The following is a 17,770-nucleotide window of genomic DNA, read 5'->3' as shown; positions in this document are numbered from 1 at the left end:
ATCTACAGTACCCCCTTTACATTAGGTATCTACAGTACCCCCCTTTACATTAGGTATCTACAGTACCCCCTTTACATTAGGTATCTACAGTACCCCCTTTACATTAGGTATCTACAGTACCCCTTTACATTAGGTATCTACAGTACCCCCCCCTTTACATTAGGTATCTACAGTACCCCCTTTACATTAGGTATCTACAGTCCCCCCCATGCTTTACATTAGGTATCTACAGTACCCCCCCCTTTTACATTAGGTATCTACAGTACCCCCCTTTACATTAGGTATCTACAGTACACCCCCCTCTGCTTTACATTAGGTATCTACAGTACCCCCCTCTGCTTTACATTAGGTATCTACAGTACCCCCCTTTACATTAGGTATCTACAGTACCCCCCTTTACATTAGGTATCTACATACCCCCCCCCTCTGCTTTACATTAGGTATCTACAGTACCCCCCCTTACATTAGGTATCTACAGTACACCCCCCCCTCACCTTTACGTTAGCCGAGGTCAACATCAGGTATCTACAGAGGGCCTCTGCTTGGTCATTAGGGGAACACATGGTCCTCAGTGTAAACTATGTTTAAACAAGAGAACCCAACTCATCCATTAGGTTCTACCGTTATCCCTGGGCTGCATTAGGTATCTACAGGGAGGAGGGGAGCATTAGGTATCCTACAGGGGAGGATGGAGAGGGAGAGGAGGAGAGGATGGAGAGAGAGACCCCTCTGAGGAGAGGATGGAGAGTAGAGAGAGGACCCCCCCTCTGATTTACATTAGGAGGAGGAGAGGATGGAGAGAGAGAAAGGAGGGGAGTATGGAGAGACCCCCCTTTTACATTAGGGGAGGATGGAGAGAGAGAGGAGAGGAGGAGAGGATCTACAGAGAGAGAGAGGGATCTGGAGAGAGACCCCCCCTCACCTGGGAGAGGAGAGGAGGAGGGGACATGGAGGTCTCTCAGAGGAGGGTAGTGGTCAGAGAGAGAGGAAGACATGGTCCTCAGTGAGAAAACTATGTGGAGAAGAGAGAGGAGAACCCAACTCATCCACTTTCATGGCTTCCCTCCGTTAAGAGGGGCAGAAAGTACCTAGGAGGAGGGGAGGATGGAGAGAGAGAGAGAGGAGGGGAGGATGGAGAGGGAGAGAGAGGAGAGGATGGAGAGAGAGAGGAGAAGAGGAGGAGAGGATGGAGAGAGAGAGAGAGGAGGGGAGGATGGAGAGAGAGAGGAGGGGAGAGGATGGAGAGAGAGAAAGGAGGGGAGGATGGAGAGAGAGAGAGGAGGGGAGGATGGAGAGAGAGAGGAGAGGAGGAGAGGATGGAGAGAGAGAGAGGAGGGGAGGATGGAGAGAGAGAGGAGGATGGAGAGTGAGAGGAGGAGGGGAGGATGGAGAGAGAGAGAGGAGGGGAGAGGATGGAGAGGGAGAGGAGGAGAGGATGGAGAGAGAGAGGAGAAGAGGAGGAGAGGATGGAGAGAGAGAGAGGAGGGGAGGATGGAGAGAGAGAGGAGGATGGAGAGTGAGAGGAGAAGAGGAGGAGAGGATGGAGAGAGAGAGGAGGAGAGGAGGAGAGGATGGAGAGAGAGAGAGAGGAGGGGAGGATGGAGAGAGAGAGAGAGGAGGATGGAGAGAGAGAGGAGGAGGGGAGGATGGAGAGAGAGAGGAGGATGGAGAGTGAGAGGAGAAGGGGAGGAGAGGATGGAGAGAGAGAGAGGAGGGGAGGATGGAGAGAGAGAGAGAGGAGGATGGAGAGAGAGATGAGGAGGTGAGGATGAAGAGAGAGAGAGAGAGGAGGGGAGGATGGTGAGAGAGAAGAGGAGAGGAGGAGAGGATGGAGAGAGAGGGAGAGAGAGAGAGGAGGATGGAGAGAGAGATGAGGAGGGGATGATGGAGAGAGAGAGAGAGGAGGAGAGGATGGAGAGAGAGAGGAGGATGGAGAGTGAGAGGAGAAGAGGAGGAGAGGATGGAGAGAGAGAGAGGAGGGGAGGATGGAGAGAGAGAGAGAGGAGGATGGAGAGAGAGATGAGGAGGGGAGGATGGAGAGAGAGAGAGAGGAGGGGAGGATGGCGAGAGAGAAGAGGAGAGGAGGAGAGGATGGAGAGAGAGGGAGAGAGAGAGAGGAGGATGGAGAGAGAGATGAGGAGGGGAGGATGGAGAGAGAGAGGAGGAGAGGAGGAAAGGATGGAGAGAGAGAGGAGGAGGGGAGGATGGAGAGAGAGAGGAGGATGGAGAGAGAGAGAGAGAGAGAGAGAGAGAGGATGGGAGGATGGAGAGCGATAGAGAGGAGGGGAGGATGGAGAGAGAGAGGAGGATGAAGAGAGAGAGAGGAGGTTGGAGAGAGAGAGAGAGAGAGGGGAGGATGGAGAGAGAGAGGAGGATGGAGAGAGAAAGGAGGAGAGAAGGGGAGGATGAGAGGATGAGAGAGAGAGGAGGATGGAGAGAGACAGAGAGAGAGGAGGATGGAGAGAAAGAGAGAGGGGAGGATGGAGAGAGAGAGAGGAGAGAGAGAGAAGATGGAGAGAGTGAGGATGAGAGAAAAGGAGGATGGAGAGAGAAATGGAGGGAGGAGAGGATGGAGAGAAGGGGAGGATGGGAGGATGGAGAGAAGGGGAGGATGGAGAGAAGGGGAGGATGGAGAGAGAGATGATGGGAGGACGGAGAGAGAGGGGGAGAGGAGGATGGAGAGAGGAGGGAGGACGGAGAGAGAAAGAGAGAGAGAGGAAGGAAGGAGGGGAGGATGGAGAGAGAGGAGAGAGAAAGGTAAGGAGTGAAAAAGAGAGATACTGTCATGTCTCAACATGCGTTGTGACACAGACAACAGAGACACAGACAGACAGACAGACAGACAGACAGACAGACAGACAGACAGACAGACAGACAGACAGACAGACAGACAGACAGACAGACAGACAGACAGACATCCAACATGTTGTCATGTCTCACCATGCGTCGTGGACCCCGGCCTGTCCCAGGGCCCTCAGAGGAACTCTGACCCCTCCCAGGAACTCATCCCCAAACTTCAGGTTACTGGCATTCCACAGGTCAACCCTGCATACAGAGAGATAGAGTCAGACTCACAACACACACACTCTCTATTTGTGTGTAGACCTGGCTCTGTGAAACACACACAGACACATAGACACACAGACTCACCTCAGAGCCAGCTTGTCAACACCCTCCTCCTCCACATCAAACTGTCTCTTGGTGTGACTAAGAGGTCGTGTCACCTGCAGGACAGAGACAGAGACAGAGACAGAGTTACTTAGAGGCTACAAACTGTCAGTAGACAGATAGCACCAACCTCCTCTCACCTCAAAGTAGACAGATAGCACCAACCTCCCCTCACCTCAAAGTAGACAGATAGCACCAACCTCCCCTCCCCTCATCTCACAGTAGACAGATAGCACCAACCTCCTCTCACCTCATCTCACAGTAGACAGATAGCACCAACCTCCCCTCCCCTCACCTCACAGTAGACAGATAGCACCAACCTCCCCTCACCTCACAGTAGACAGATAGCACCAACCTCCCCTCCCCTCACCTCACAGTAGACAGATAGCACCAACCTCCTCCCCTCACCTCACAGAGACAGACAGAGACAACTAGAGGAAACCACAGGTAGCCTCCCCTCCTCTCAAAGTAGACAGATAGCACCAACCTCCCTCACCTCACAGTAGACAGATAGCACCAACCTCCTCACCTCACAGTAGACAGATAGCACCAACCTCCCCTCCCCTCACCTCACAGTAGACAGATAGCACCAACCTCCCCTCACCTCACAGTAGACAGATAGCACCAACCTGCCCCTCCCCTCACCTCACAGTAGACAGATAGCACCAACCTCCTCTCACCTCAAAGTAGACAGATAGCACCAACCTCCCTCACCTCAAAGTAGACAGATAGCACCAACCTCCCCTCCCTCACCTCACAGTAGACAGATAGCACCAACCTCCTCTCACCTCACCTCACAGTAGACAGAAGCACCAACCTCCCCTCCCTCACCTCACAGTAGACAGATAGCACCAACCTCCTCTCACCTCAACAGTAGACAGATAGCACCAACCTCCCCTCACCTCAAAGTAGACAGATAGCACCAACCTCCCCTCCCCTCACCTCACAGTAGACAGATAGCACCAACCTCCTCTCACCTCATCTCACAGTAGACAGATAGCACCAACCTCCCCTCACCTCACAGTAGACAGATAGCACCAACCTCCCTCACCTCAAAGTAGACAGATAGCACCAACCTCCCCTCCCCTCACCTCACAGTAGACAGATAGCACCAACCTCCCCTCCCCTCACCTCACAGTAGACAGACAGCACCAACCTCCCCTCCTCTCAAAGTAGACAGATAGCACCAACCTCCCCTCACCTCACAGTAGACAGATAGCACCAACCTCCCCTCACCTCACAGTAGACAGATAGCACCAACCTCCCTCCCCTCACCTCACAGTAGACAGATAGCACCAACCTCCCTCCCCTCACCTCACAGTAGACAGATAGCACCAACCTCCTCTCACCTCAAAGTAGACAGATAGCACCAACCTCCCCTCACCTCAAAGTAGACAGATAGCACCAACCTCCCTCCCTCACCTCACAGTAGACAGATAGCACCAACCTCCTCTCACCTCATCTCACAGTAGACAGATAGCACCAACCTCCCTCCCCCTCACCTCACAGTAGACAGATAGCACCAACCTCCCCTCACCTCAAAGTAGACAGATAGCACCAACCTCCCCTCCCCTCACCTCACAGTAGACAGATAGCACCAACCTCCCCTCCCCTCACCTCACAGTAGACAGACAGCACCAACCTCCCCTCCCCTCATCTCACAGTAGACAGATAGCACCAATCTCCTCTCACCTCACAGTAGACAGATAGCACCAACCTCCCCTCACCTCACAGTAGACAGATAGCACCAACCTCCCCTCCCCTCACCTCACAGTAGACAGATAGCACCAACCGCCTCTCACCTCAAAGTAAAATGTCTCATCAAACTGGGGGTTGTTGGTTTTCCTTTTCACCTTGGTCTTCTTAGCTTCTGATCTGTACAACGGGAGAGCAAGAGGGAGGTGAAAGAGAGGGGGAGATAGATGGGAAATTAGAGACAGAGAGAGAGAGAGAGAGAGAGACAGATAGGACCAAGAGGGGAGAGAGAGAGAGAGAGGGAGAGAGAGAGAGAGCAGAGAGAGACAAGGCGGGAGAGAGAGACAGTAGACAGAGAGAGAGAGAGAGAGAGAGGGGAGAGAGAGAGACAGAGAGACAGGCGGGAGAGCAGAAAGAGAGAGAGAGGCAAGAGACCTCAGAGAGAGAGAGAGAGAGAGAGAGAGAGAGAGAGAGAGAGAGACAGAGAGAGAGAGAGAGACCAAGAGAGAGAGAGAGAGAGAGAGAGAGAGAGAGAACCTCCCCTCCCTCAGAGAGAGAGAGAGAGGGAGAGACCAGAGAGACAGAGAGAGAGAGAGAGGCGGGGAGAGAGAGGGGGAGATAGGGGGAGAAAGAAAGATATGGGGAATTAGAGAGAGAGAGAGAGAGAGTGTGATGGAACGAAAAGAGAGCAGAGACAAGGAGAAGGGAAGGTTAAACGACTGCCTATCACATAGAAGTCTGATAGATGTAACAGTTGACGTTGGCTCTGACCTGGATGGGCCCCCTCAGCTACGGATCACACTGTCCATTCCAAGGCCCTGGCACTCAACACACTCACAGACTGTAGACACACTACACACACACACACTGTCACACCTCACAGTAGACAGATAGCACCACACACACTCACACACACAGTAGACAGATAGCACCAACACACACACACACTCCACCTCACCACACAGTAGACACAACACACTGTCCATTCACGATGGGCAGGCCCTGGCACTCCAACACACTGCAGAGAGAGACTGTTAGTAACACACACTACACCTCACACACACACACTAGACACACAACACACTGTCCATTCACGATGGGCAGGCCCTGGCCTCCAACACACTGCAAAGAGACAGATAGCAACACACACTACACACACTCACCTCAAAGTAGACACACCACAGGCCCTGGCACAACACACTGCAAAGAGACTAGTAACACCACACACACCACACACACTACACAGTACACACACACACACACACACACACACAACACACTGTCCATTCAGATGGGCAGGCCCTGGCACTCCAACACACTGCAGAGAGAGACAGATAGTAACACACACTACACACACACTCACACACACACAGACAGATACACACACACACACTGTCCATTCACGATGGGCTCCCCTCACACTCCACAGTAGACAGACTAGCACACAACACACACACACTCACACACACAACAGTAGACAGACACACAACACACTGTCCATTAGACAGATGGGCACACCTCACTACACTCACACACACACACAGATAGCACTACACACACATTACACTCACACACACATAGACAGATACTACACACTCCCCACACACACTACACATTACACACACGCACTGTCACCTCAACATTACACACACACTACATTACACTACACACACACACACTACACACATTACACACACACACAGAATCCATCTAAACACAGATGGGCAAGAGTGCCTCAGATGAGGGCACTCAGAGCAGGTTTCCAACACCCTCAGTAGCAGAGTAGTTTCATCAGAGTGATGTTTCCTCAGTGAGGATTTCATCAGAGTGACTTCACCTCAGACAACCTCAGAGTGAGGATTTCACCTCACAGTGAGGTTTCACAGATACACCTGTCAGAGTGAGACAGGCCCTCCCACTCCCTCACTGTTTCCTCAGAGTGAGTGTTTCCTCAGAGTGAGGGTTCCTCAGAGTGAGGGTTTCATCAGAGTGAGGTTTCATCAGAGTGACTCAGAGTGAGGGTTTCATCAGAGTGAGGGTTTCCTCAGAGTGAGTCTTTCCTCAGAGTGAGTGTTCCTCAGAGTGAGTATTCCCTCAGAGTGAGTGTTTCCTCAGAGTGAGTGTTTCCTCAGAGAGAGTGTTTCCTCAGAGGAGTGTTCCTCAGAGTGAGGGTTTCATCAGAGTGAGGGTTTCCTCAGAGTGAGGGTTAGAGACAGAGTGAGGGTTTCCTCAGAGTGAGGGTTTCCTCAGAGTGAGGGTTTCATCAGAGTGAGGGTTTCATCAGAGTGAGGGTTTCATCAGGGTGAGTGTTTCCTCAGAGTGAGTGTTTCATCAGATGGGCAGGTGAGGGTTTCATCAGAGTGACTCCAGTGAGTGTTTCCTCAGACTGAGTGAGAGATCAGAGTGAGGGTTAACATCAGAGTGAGTGTTTCCTCAGAGTGAGTGTTCCCTCAGAGTGAGGACTTACTCAGAGTGAGTGTTTCCTCAGAGTGAGTGTTCCCTCAGAGTGAGTGTTCCTCAGAGTGAGTGTTCCTCAGAGTGAGGGTTTCCTCAGAGTGAGTGTTTCCCTCAGAGTGAGGGTTTCATCAGAGTGAGTGTTTCCTCCAGAGTGAGTGTTTCATCAGAGAGAGATCAGAGTGAGGGTTTCATCAGAGTGAGTGAGGGTGAGTGTTCCCTCAGAGTGAGGGTTCCCTCAGAGTGAGTGTTCCCTCAGAGTGAGGGTTTCCTCAGAGAGGTTTCACTCAGTGTTCCCTCAGAGTGAGGGTTTCATCAGAGTGAGTGTTCCCTCAGAGTGGGGTTTCATCAGAGTGAGTGTTCCCTCAGAGTGAGGGTTTCAACAGAGTGAGTCCATTCAGCTATACAGACTGTTTTGTGACCACCACCTGTTTAGACCAATCACAGCAGAGTCTGTTGGTATAGCAACCCCTCCCTCCATGGTGACATCATGCTGTAAAGAGGTGACACTGCCAGCAGGACGCATCACTTCCTCTCTGTCACTGACGCCCCGTCAACACACAGGCTAATGATGATGTCGGGCGGAGGAGGAAGGTTCACTAACGACAGACAACTTCCTGTCAGTGAGCCTGTTTAATATAACCACTGGCTGACCTACACACACACACACACACACACACACACACACACACACACACACACACACACACACACACACACACACACACACACAGACAGACAGACAACACACTGACAGACAGACAGACAGACAGGGACAGACAGACAGACAGACAGACAACACACTGCAGAGACAGACTGTTAGACACACAGACACACTACACACACACACACTACACACAGACACACTGACAGACATTCACGATGGGCAGGACAGACAGACAACACACTGCAGAGAGAGACAGACAGACAGACAGACAGACAGACACACAGACAGACACTGACTGAACGCTGTTGCATGGACAGAGGAGACACACATAATTGAGTTGATGTTTGGGACTTCAGACTCTGTTTGTGATTACACTTCCTTGAGTCAATTACTGCAGAGAGCGCCCTTTCAAAAATCATTACAATAAAATGAGACGGAACTGAATCACACTAAATCAAAGTGACGAGAATAGGACTCATTCCATTCCAACAGAGAATAGGACTCATTCCATTCCAACAGAGAATAGGACTCATTCCACAGAGAACACACTCATTCCATTCAACAGAGGGCAGGACTCATTCCAACACACTGCAGAGAAGAGACTCATTCCATTCCAACAGAGAATAGGACTCACAATCCAACAGAGAATACACTCATTCACTATAGAGAATAGGACTACACAGAGAATAGGACTCACAATAGAACAGGACTCATTCCATTCCACAGAGAATACACACACAACAGACTGTCCATTCAATAGAACAGAGAATAGGACTCATTCCATTCCAACAGAGAATAGGACTCATTCCAACAGAGAATAGGACTCATTCAATCCAATAGAGAATAGGACTCATTCCAATAGAACAGAGAATAGGACTCATTCCAATAGAACAGAGAATAGGACTCATTCCAACACAGAATACACTCATTCCAATAGAGAATACACTCACAATAGAACACACTGTCCATTCACGATGGGCAGGACTCATTCCAACACACTGCAGAGAAGAGACTGTTATTCCAATAGAGAATAGGACTCATTCCAATAGAGAATAGGACTCATTCCAATACAGAATAGGACTCATTCCAATAGAACAGAGACACTGTCCATTCACAATAGAACAGAGAATAGGACTCATTCCAACAGAACAGAGAATAGGACTCATTCCAGTAGAACAGAGAATAGGACTCATTCCACTACAGAGAATATGACTCATTCCACTAGAGAATACACTCATTCCAATACACAGAGAATAGGACTCATTCCAATAGAGAATAGGACTCATTCCAATAGAACAGAGAATAGGACTCATTCCAATAGAACAGAGAATAGGACTCATTCCAATAGAACAGAGAATAGGACTCATTCCAATAGAGAATAGGACTCACAACAGAGAATAGGACTCTTTCCAATAGAACAGAGAATACACACATTCCAATCAGAACAGAGGCAGGACTCATTCCAACACACAGAGAATAGGACTCACAATAGAACAGAGAATAGGACTCATTCCAACAGAACAGAGAATAGGACTCATTCCAATAGAACAGAGAATAGGACTCATTCCATAGAGAATAGGACTCATTCCAACACACTGCAGGACTCATTCCAATAGAGAATAGGACTCATTCCAATAGAGAATAGGACTCATTCCAATAGAGAATAGGACTCATTCCAATAGAACAGAGAATAGGACTCATTCCAATAGAGAATAGGACTCATTCCAATAGAGAATAGGACTCATTCCAATAGAGAATAGGACTCTTTCAATAGAACAGAGAATAGGACTCATTCCAATAGAACAGAGAATAGGACTCATTCCAATAGAGAATAGGACTCATTCCAATAGAACAGAGAATAGGACTCATTCCAATAGAACAGAGAATAGGACTCATTCCAATAGAGAATAGGACTCATTCCAATAGAACAGAGAATAGGACTCATTCCAATAGAACAGAGAATAGGACTCACAATAGAACAGAGAATAGACTCATTCCAACAGAGAATAGGACTCATTCCAATAGAACACAGAATAGGACTCATTCCAACAGAGAATAGGACTCATTCCAATAGAGAATAGGACTCATTCCAATAGAACAGAGAATAGGACTCATTCCAATAGAACAGAGAATAGGACTCATTCCAATAGAACAGAGAATAGACTCATTCCAATAGAACTCAGAATAGGACTCATTCCAATAGAGAATAGGACTCATTCCAATAGAGAATAGGACTCTTTCCAATAGAACAGAGAATAGGACTCATTCCAATAGAACAGAGAATAGGACTCATTCCAATAGAACAGAGAATAGGACTCATTCAATAGAACAGAGAATAGGACTCATTCCAACAGAACAGAGAATAGGACTCATTCCAGAACAGAGAATAGGACTCATTCCAATAGAGAATAGGACTCATTCCAGAGAATAGGACTCATTCCAATAGAGAATAGGACTCATTCCTCAGAGAATAGGACTCATTCCAGAGAATAGGACTTTCCAATAGAACAGAGAATGAGGGTTTCCAATAGAGTGAGGACTCATTCCAATAGAGAATAGACTCATTCCAATAGAGAATAGGAGGGTTTCCAATAAACAGAGAATAGGTTTCCAATAGAACAGAGAATGAGGACTCATTCCATCAGAGAATAGGGTTTCCAATCAGAACAGAGAATAGGACTCATTCCAATAGAACAGAGAATGAGGACTCATTCCAATAGAGAATAGGACTCATTCCAATAGAACAGAGAATAGGACTTTCCAATCAGAGAACAGAGAATAGGACTCATTCCAATAGAACAGAGAATAGGACTCATTCCAACAGAGAATAGTGACTCATTCCAATAGAACAGAGAATAGGACTCATTCCAACAGAGAATAGGACTCATTCCAATCAGAATAGGACTCATTCCAATAGAACAGAGAATAGGACTCATTCCAATCAGAACAGAGAATAGGACTCATTCCAATAGAACAGAGAATAGGACTCATTCCAATAGAGAATAGGACTCATTCCAACAGAGAATAGGACTCATTCCAACAGAGAATAGGACTCATTCCAATCAGAGTGAATAGGACTCATTCCAATAGAACAGAGAATAGGTTTCATTCCACAGAGAATAGGACTCATTCCAACAGAGAATATGACTCATTCCAACAGAGTGAGGACTCATTCCAATAGAACAGAGAATAGGACTCATTCCAATCAGAGAATAGGACTCATTCCAACAGAGAATAGGACTCATTCCAACAGAGAATAGGACTCATTCCAATAGAACAGAGAATAGGACTCATTCCAATAGAACAGAGAATAGGACTCATTCCAATAGAACAGAATAGGACTCATTCCAATAGAGAATAGGACTCATTCAATAGAACAGAGAATAGGACTCATTCCATTCCAACAGAGAATAGGACTCATTTCAATAGAACAGAGAATAGGACTCATTCCAATAGAGAATAGGACTCATTCCAATAGAGAATAGGACTCATTCCAATAGAGAATAGGACTCATTCCAATCGAACAGAGAATAGGACTCATTCCAACAGAGAATAGGACTCATTCCAACAGAGAATAGGACTCATTCCAATAGAGAATAGGACTCATTCCAATAGAACAGAGAATAGGACTCATTCCAATAGAGAATAGGACTCATTCCAATAGAACAGAGAATAGGACTCATTCCAACAGAGAATAGGACTCATTCCAACAGAGAGGACTCATTCCAATAGAACAGAGAATAGGACTCATTCCAACAGAACAGAGAATAGGACTCATTCCAATAGAGAATAGGACTCATTCCAATAGAGAATAGGACTCATTCCAATAGAGAATAGGACTCATTCCAATCAGAGAATAGGACTCATTCCAATAGAGAATAGGACTCATTCCAATACAGAATAGGACTCATTCCAATAGAGAATAGGACTCATTCCAATAGAGAATATGACTCATTCCAATAGAGAATAGGACTCATTCCAATAGAGAATAGGACTCATTCAATAGAGAATAGGACTCATTCCAACAGAGAATAGGACTCATTCCAACAGAGAATAGGACTCATTCCAATAGAACAGAGAATAGACTCATTCCAATAGAGAATAGGACTCATTCCAATAGAGAATAGACTCATTCCAATAGACAGAGACTCATTCCAATAGAGAATAGGACTCATTCCAACAGAGAATAGGACTCATTCCAATAGAGAATAGGACTCATTCCAATAGAGAATAGGACTCATTCCAATAGAGAATAGGACTCATTCCAATAGAGAATATGACTCATTCCAATAGAGAATAGGACTCATTCCAATAGAGAATAGGACTCATTCCAACGACAGAGAATAGGACTCATTCAATGAGAATAGGACTCATTCCAATAGAGAATAGGACTCATTCCAATAGAGAATAGGACTCATTCCAATAGAGAATAGGACTCATTCCAATAGAACAGAGAATAGGACTCATTCCAATAGAGAATAGGACTCATTCCAATAGAGAATAGGACTCATTCCAATCAGAATAGGACATTCCAAGAGAATAGGACTCATTCCAACAGAGAATAGGACTCATTCCAACAGAGAATAGGACTCATTCCATTCCAGAACAGAATAGATTCATTCCAACAGAGAATAGGACTCATTCCAATAGAGAATAGGACTCATTCCAACAGACAGAATAGGACTCATTCCAATAGAGAATAGGACTCATTCCAATAGAACAGAGAATAGGAGAGAATAGGACTCATTCCAACAGAGAATAGGACTCATTCCAATAGAGAATAGGACTCTTTCCAATAGAACAGAGAATAGGACTCATTCCAATTAGAACAGAGAATAGGACTCATTCCAATAGAGAATGGACTCATTCCAATAGAACAGAGAATAGGACTCATTCCAATAGAACAGAGAATAGGACTCATTCCAATTAGGACTCATTCCAATAGAACAGAGAATAGGACTCATTCCATTAGAACAGAGAATAGGACTCATTCCAATAGAACAGAGAATAGGACTCATTCCAATAGAGAATAGGACTCATTCCAATAGAACAGAGAATAGGACTCATTCCAACAGAGACTCAGGACCAATCCAATAGAGAATAGGACTCATTCCAATAGAACAGAGAATAGGACTCATTCCAATCCAACAGAGAATAGGACTCATTCCAATCGAACAGAGAATAGGACTCATCCAATCCAACAGAGAATAGGACTCATTCCAATAGAGAATAGGACTCATTCCAACAGAGAATAGGACTCATTCCAATCGAACAGAGAATAGGACTCATTCCAATAGAACAGAGAATAGGACTCATTCCAATAGAACAGAGAATAGGACTCATTCCAACAGAGAATAGGACTCATTCCAACAGAGAATAGGACTCATTCCAATAGAACAGAGAATAGGACTCATTCCATTCCAACAGAGAATAGGACTCATTCCCAACAGAGAATAGGACTCATTCCAACAGAGAATAGGACTCATTCCAATAGAACAGAGAATAGGACATTCATTCCAATAGAACAGAGAATAGGACTCATTCCAATAGAACAGAGAATAGGACTCATTCCAATAGAGAATAGGACTCATTCCAATAGAACAGAGAATAGGACTCATTCCATTCCAACAGAGAATAGGACTCATTCAATAGAACAGAGAATAGGACTCATTCCAACAGAGAATAGGACTCAATAGAGAATAGGACTCATTCCAACAGAGAATAGGACTCATTCCAATAGAACAGAGAATAGGACTCATTCCAATATAACAGAGAATAGGACTCATTCCATTAGAGAATAGGACTCATTCCAATAGAGAATAGGACTCATTCCAATAGAACAGAGAATAGGACTCATTCCAACAGAGAATAGGACTCATTCAATCCAACAGAGAATAGGACTCATTCCAACAGAGAATAGGACTCATTCCAACAGAGAATAGGACTCATTCCAATAGAGAATAGGACTCATTCCAATAGAGAATAGGACTCATTCCAATAGAGAATAGGACTCATTCCAACAGAGAATAGGACTCATTCCAATAGAACAGAGAATAGGACTCATTCCAATAGAGAATAGGACTCATTCCAATAGAGAATAGGACTCATTCCAATAGAACAGAGAATAGGACTCATTCCAATAGAGAATAGGACTCATTCCAATAGAGAATAGGACTCATTCCAACAGAGAATAGGACTCATTCCAATAGAGAATAGAGAATAGGACTCATTCCAATAGAGAATAGGACTCATTCCAATAGAGAATAGGACTCATTCCAATAGAGAATAGGACTCATTCCAATAGAGAATAGGACTCATTCCAATAGAGAATAGGACTCATTCCAATAGAACAGAGAATAGGACTCATTCCAGAGAATAGAACAGAGAATAGGACTCATTCCAATAGAGAATAGGACTCATTCCAATAGAACAGAGAATAGGACTCATTCCAATAGAACAGAGAATAGGACTCATTCCAATAGAGAATAGGACTCATTCCAATAGAGAATAGGACTCATTCCAATAGAGAATAGGACTCATTCCAATAGAGAATAGGACTCATTCCAACAGAGAATAGGACTCATTCCAATAGAACAGAGAATAGGATTAATTCCAATAGAGAATAGGACTCATTCCAATAGAGAATAGGACTCATTCCAATAGAGAATAGGACTCATTCCAATAGAGAATAGGACTCATTCCAATAGAACAGAGAATAGGACTCATTCCAATAGAACAGAGAATAGGACTCATTCCAATAGAGAATAGGACTCTTTCCAATAGAACAGAGAATAGGACTCATTCCAATAGAACAGAGAATAGGACTCATTCCAATAGAGAATAGGACTCATTCCAATAGAACAGAGAATAGGACTCATTCCAATAGAACAGAGAATAGGACTCATTCCAATAGAGAATAGGACTCATTCCAATAGAACAGAGAATAGGACTCATTCCAATAGAACAGAGAATAGGACTCATTCCAACAGAGAATAGGACTCATTCCAATAGAGAATAGGACTCATTCCAATAGAACAGAGAATAGGACTCATTCCAACAGAGAATAGGACTCATTCCAATAGAGAATAGGACTCATTCCAATAGAACAGAGAATAGGACTCATTCCAATAGAACAGAGAATAGGACTCATTCCAATAGAACAGAGAATAGGACTCATTCCAATAGAGAATAGGACTCATTCCAACAGAGAATAGGACTCATTCCAACAGAGAATAGGACTCATTCCAATAGAGAATAGGACTCATTCCAATAGAACAGAGAATAGGACTCATTCCAATAGAACAGAGAATAGGACTCATTCCAACAGAGAATATGACTCATTCCAACAGAGAATAGGACTCATTCCAATAGAACAGAGAATAGGACTCATTCCAATAGAGAATAGGACTCATTCCAACAGAGAATAGGACTCATTCCAACAGAGAATAGGACTCATTCCAATAGAACAGAGAATAGGACTCATTCCAATAGAACAGAGAATAGGACTCATTCCAATAGAACAGAGAATAGGACTCATTCCAATAGAGAATAGGACTCATTCCAATAGAACAGAGAATAGGACTCATTCCAATAGAACAGAGAATAGGACTCATTCCAATAGAACAGAGAATAGGACTCATTCCAATAGAGAATAGGACTCATTCCAATAGAGAATAGGACTCATTCCAATAGAGAATAGGACTCATTCCAATAGAACAGAGAATAGGACTCATTCCAATATAACAGAGAATAGGACTCATTCCAACAGAGAATAGGACTCATTCCAATAGAGAATAGGACTCATTCCAATAGAACAGAGAATAGGACTCATTCCAATAGAGAATAGGACTCATTCCAATAGAACAGAGAATAGGACTCATTCCAACAGAGAATAGGACTCATTCCAACAGAGAATAGGACTCATTCCAATAGAACAGAGAATAGGACTCATTCCAACAGAACAGAGAATAGGACTCATTCCAAAAGAGAATAGGACTCATTCCAATAGAGAATAGGACTCATTCCAATAGAGAATAGGACTCATTCCAATAGAGAATAGGACTCATTCCAATAGAGAATAGGACTCATTCCAATAGAGAATAGGACTCATTCCAATAGAGAATAGGACTCATTCCAATAGAGAATAGGACTCATTCCAATAGAGAATAGGACTCATTCCAATAGAGAATAGGACTCATTCCAACAGAGAATAGGACTCATTCCAATAGAACAGAGAATAGGACTCATTCCAATAGAGAATAGGACTCATTCCAATAGAGAATAGGACTCATTCCAATAGAGAATAGGACTCATTCCAATAGAGAATAGGACTCATTCCAATAGAGAATAGGACTCATTCCAATAGAGAATAGGACTCATTCCAATAGAGAATAGGACTCATTCCAATAGAGAATAGGACTCATTCCAATAGAGAATAGGACTCATTCCAATAGAGAATAGGACTCATTCCAATAGAGAATAGGACTCATTCCAATAGAGAATAGGACTCATTCCAATAGAGAATAGGACTCATTCCAATAGAGAATATGACTCATTCCAATAGAGAATAGGACTCATTCCAATAGAGAATAGGACTCATTCCAATAGAGAATAGGACTCATTCCAATAGAGAATAGGACTCATTCCAATAGAACAGAGAATAGGACTCATTCCAATAGAGAATAGGACTCAGAGAATAGGACTCATTCCAATAGAGAATAGGACTCATTCCAATAGAGAATAGGACTCATTCCAATAGAGAATAGGACTCATTCCAATAGAGAATAGGACTCATTCCAACAGAGAATAGGATTCATTCCAATAGAGAATAGGACTCATTCCAATAGAGAATAGGACTCATTCCAATAGAGAATAGGACTCATTCCAATAGAGAATAGGACTCATTCCAATAGAGAATAGGACTCATTCCAATCCAACACACACACATTTCCAGAAACACATACAAACAACACACACACATTCCAAGGACACAAACCCAAAACACACCCATTTCCACAAACACGCGCCCGCTAACACACATACACAAACCGCCCACACACACACACACACACACACACACACACACACACACACACACACACACACACACACACACACACACACACACACACACACACACACACACACACACACACACACACACACACACACACACACACACACACACACACACACACACAAAAACACACAAACCCCCACCACATAACAACACACTCACATGCAACAAACGCTCACACAGACATCTGTAGAACAGCCGTAGCGTTGTAGCCTGACTGGTCTCAAAGGGGAAGGGTTTGATGATGGGACAGGAATCACTGAGGTGTGTTGTAGACTGACCGGTCTCATCGGGGACAGGAATCACTGAGGTGTGTTGTAGACTGACCGGTCTCATCGGGGACAGGAATCACTGAGGTGTGTTGTAGCCTGACCGGTCTCAACAGGGACAGGAATCACTGAGGTGTGTTGTAGCCTGACTGGTCTCATCGGGGACAGGAATCACTGAGGTGTGTTGTAGCCTGACTGGTCTTATCGGGGACAGGAATCACTGAGTGTTGTAGCCTGACTGGTCGGGGACAGGAATCACTGAGGTGTGTTGTAGCCTGACTGGTCTCAACGGGGACAGGAATCAGTGAGGTGTGTTGTAGCCTGACTGGTCTCATCGGGGACAGGAATCACTGAGGTGTGTTGTAGCCTGACTGGTCTCATCGGGGACAGGAATCACTGAGGTGTGTTGTAGCCTGACCGGTCTCAACGGGGACAGGAATC

The 17,770-nt window shown here is 45.1% G+C and overlaps 2 long non-coding RNA genes across 3 annotated transcripts in view; both read right to left on the bottom strand.

Annotated features, from left to right (window-relative positions):
* Positions 1-2,954: 2,954 nt before the first annotated feature.
* Positions 2,955-5,646, bottom strand: LOC124018307. The gene is made up of 4 exons (XR_006835603.1): positions 5,635-5,646; positions 4,971-5,043; positions 3,151-3,224; positions 2,955-3,045 (listed from the first exon to the last, which is right to left on the bottom strand). It is a non-coding gene; the product is annotated as an uncharacterized LOC124018307 (long non-coding RNA).
* A 193-nt stretch (positions 5,647-5,839) lies between these two features.
* The window catches only part of LOC124018294, a 15,032-nt gene continuing 3,101 nt past the window's right edge, over positions 5,840-17,770 (bottom strand). Inside the window, exon 3 of one of the 2 annotated variants that reach the window (XR_006835601.1) lies at positions 5,840-5,881. This is a non-coding gene — a long non-coding RNA (uncharacterized LOC124018294). Of the gene's footprint in view, positions 5,882-6,153; positions 6,182-17,770 lie in introns of those variants that run through there. The other variant, XR_006835600.1, reaches the window with a different exon arrangement.

The sequence above is a fragment of the Oncorhynchus gorbuscha genome, unplaced genomic scaffold, assembly GCF_021184085.1.
Source record: "Oncorhynchus gorbuscha isolate QuinsamMale2020 ecotype Even-year unplaced genomic scaffold, OgorEven_v1.0 Un_scaffold_472, whole genome shotgun sequence".
Taxonomy (NCBI): Eukaryota; Metazoa; Chordata; class Actinopteri; order Salmoniformes; family Salmonidae; genus Oncorhynchus; species Oncorhynchus gorbuscha.
Note: the sequence above shows the minus strand (reverse complement) of the source record. Positions and strands in the feature narration are given on the sequence as shown.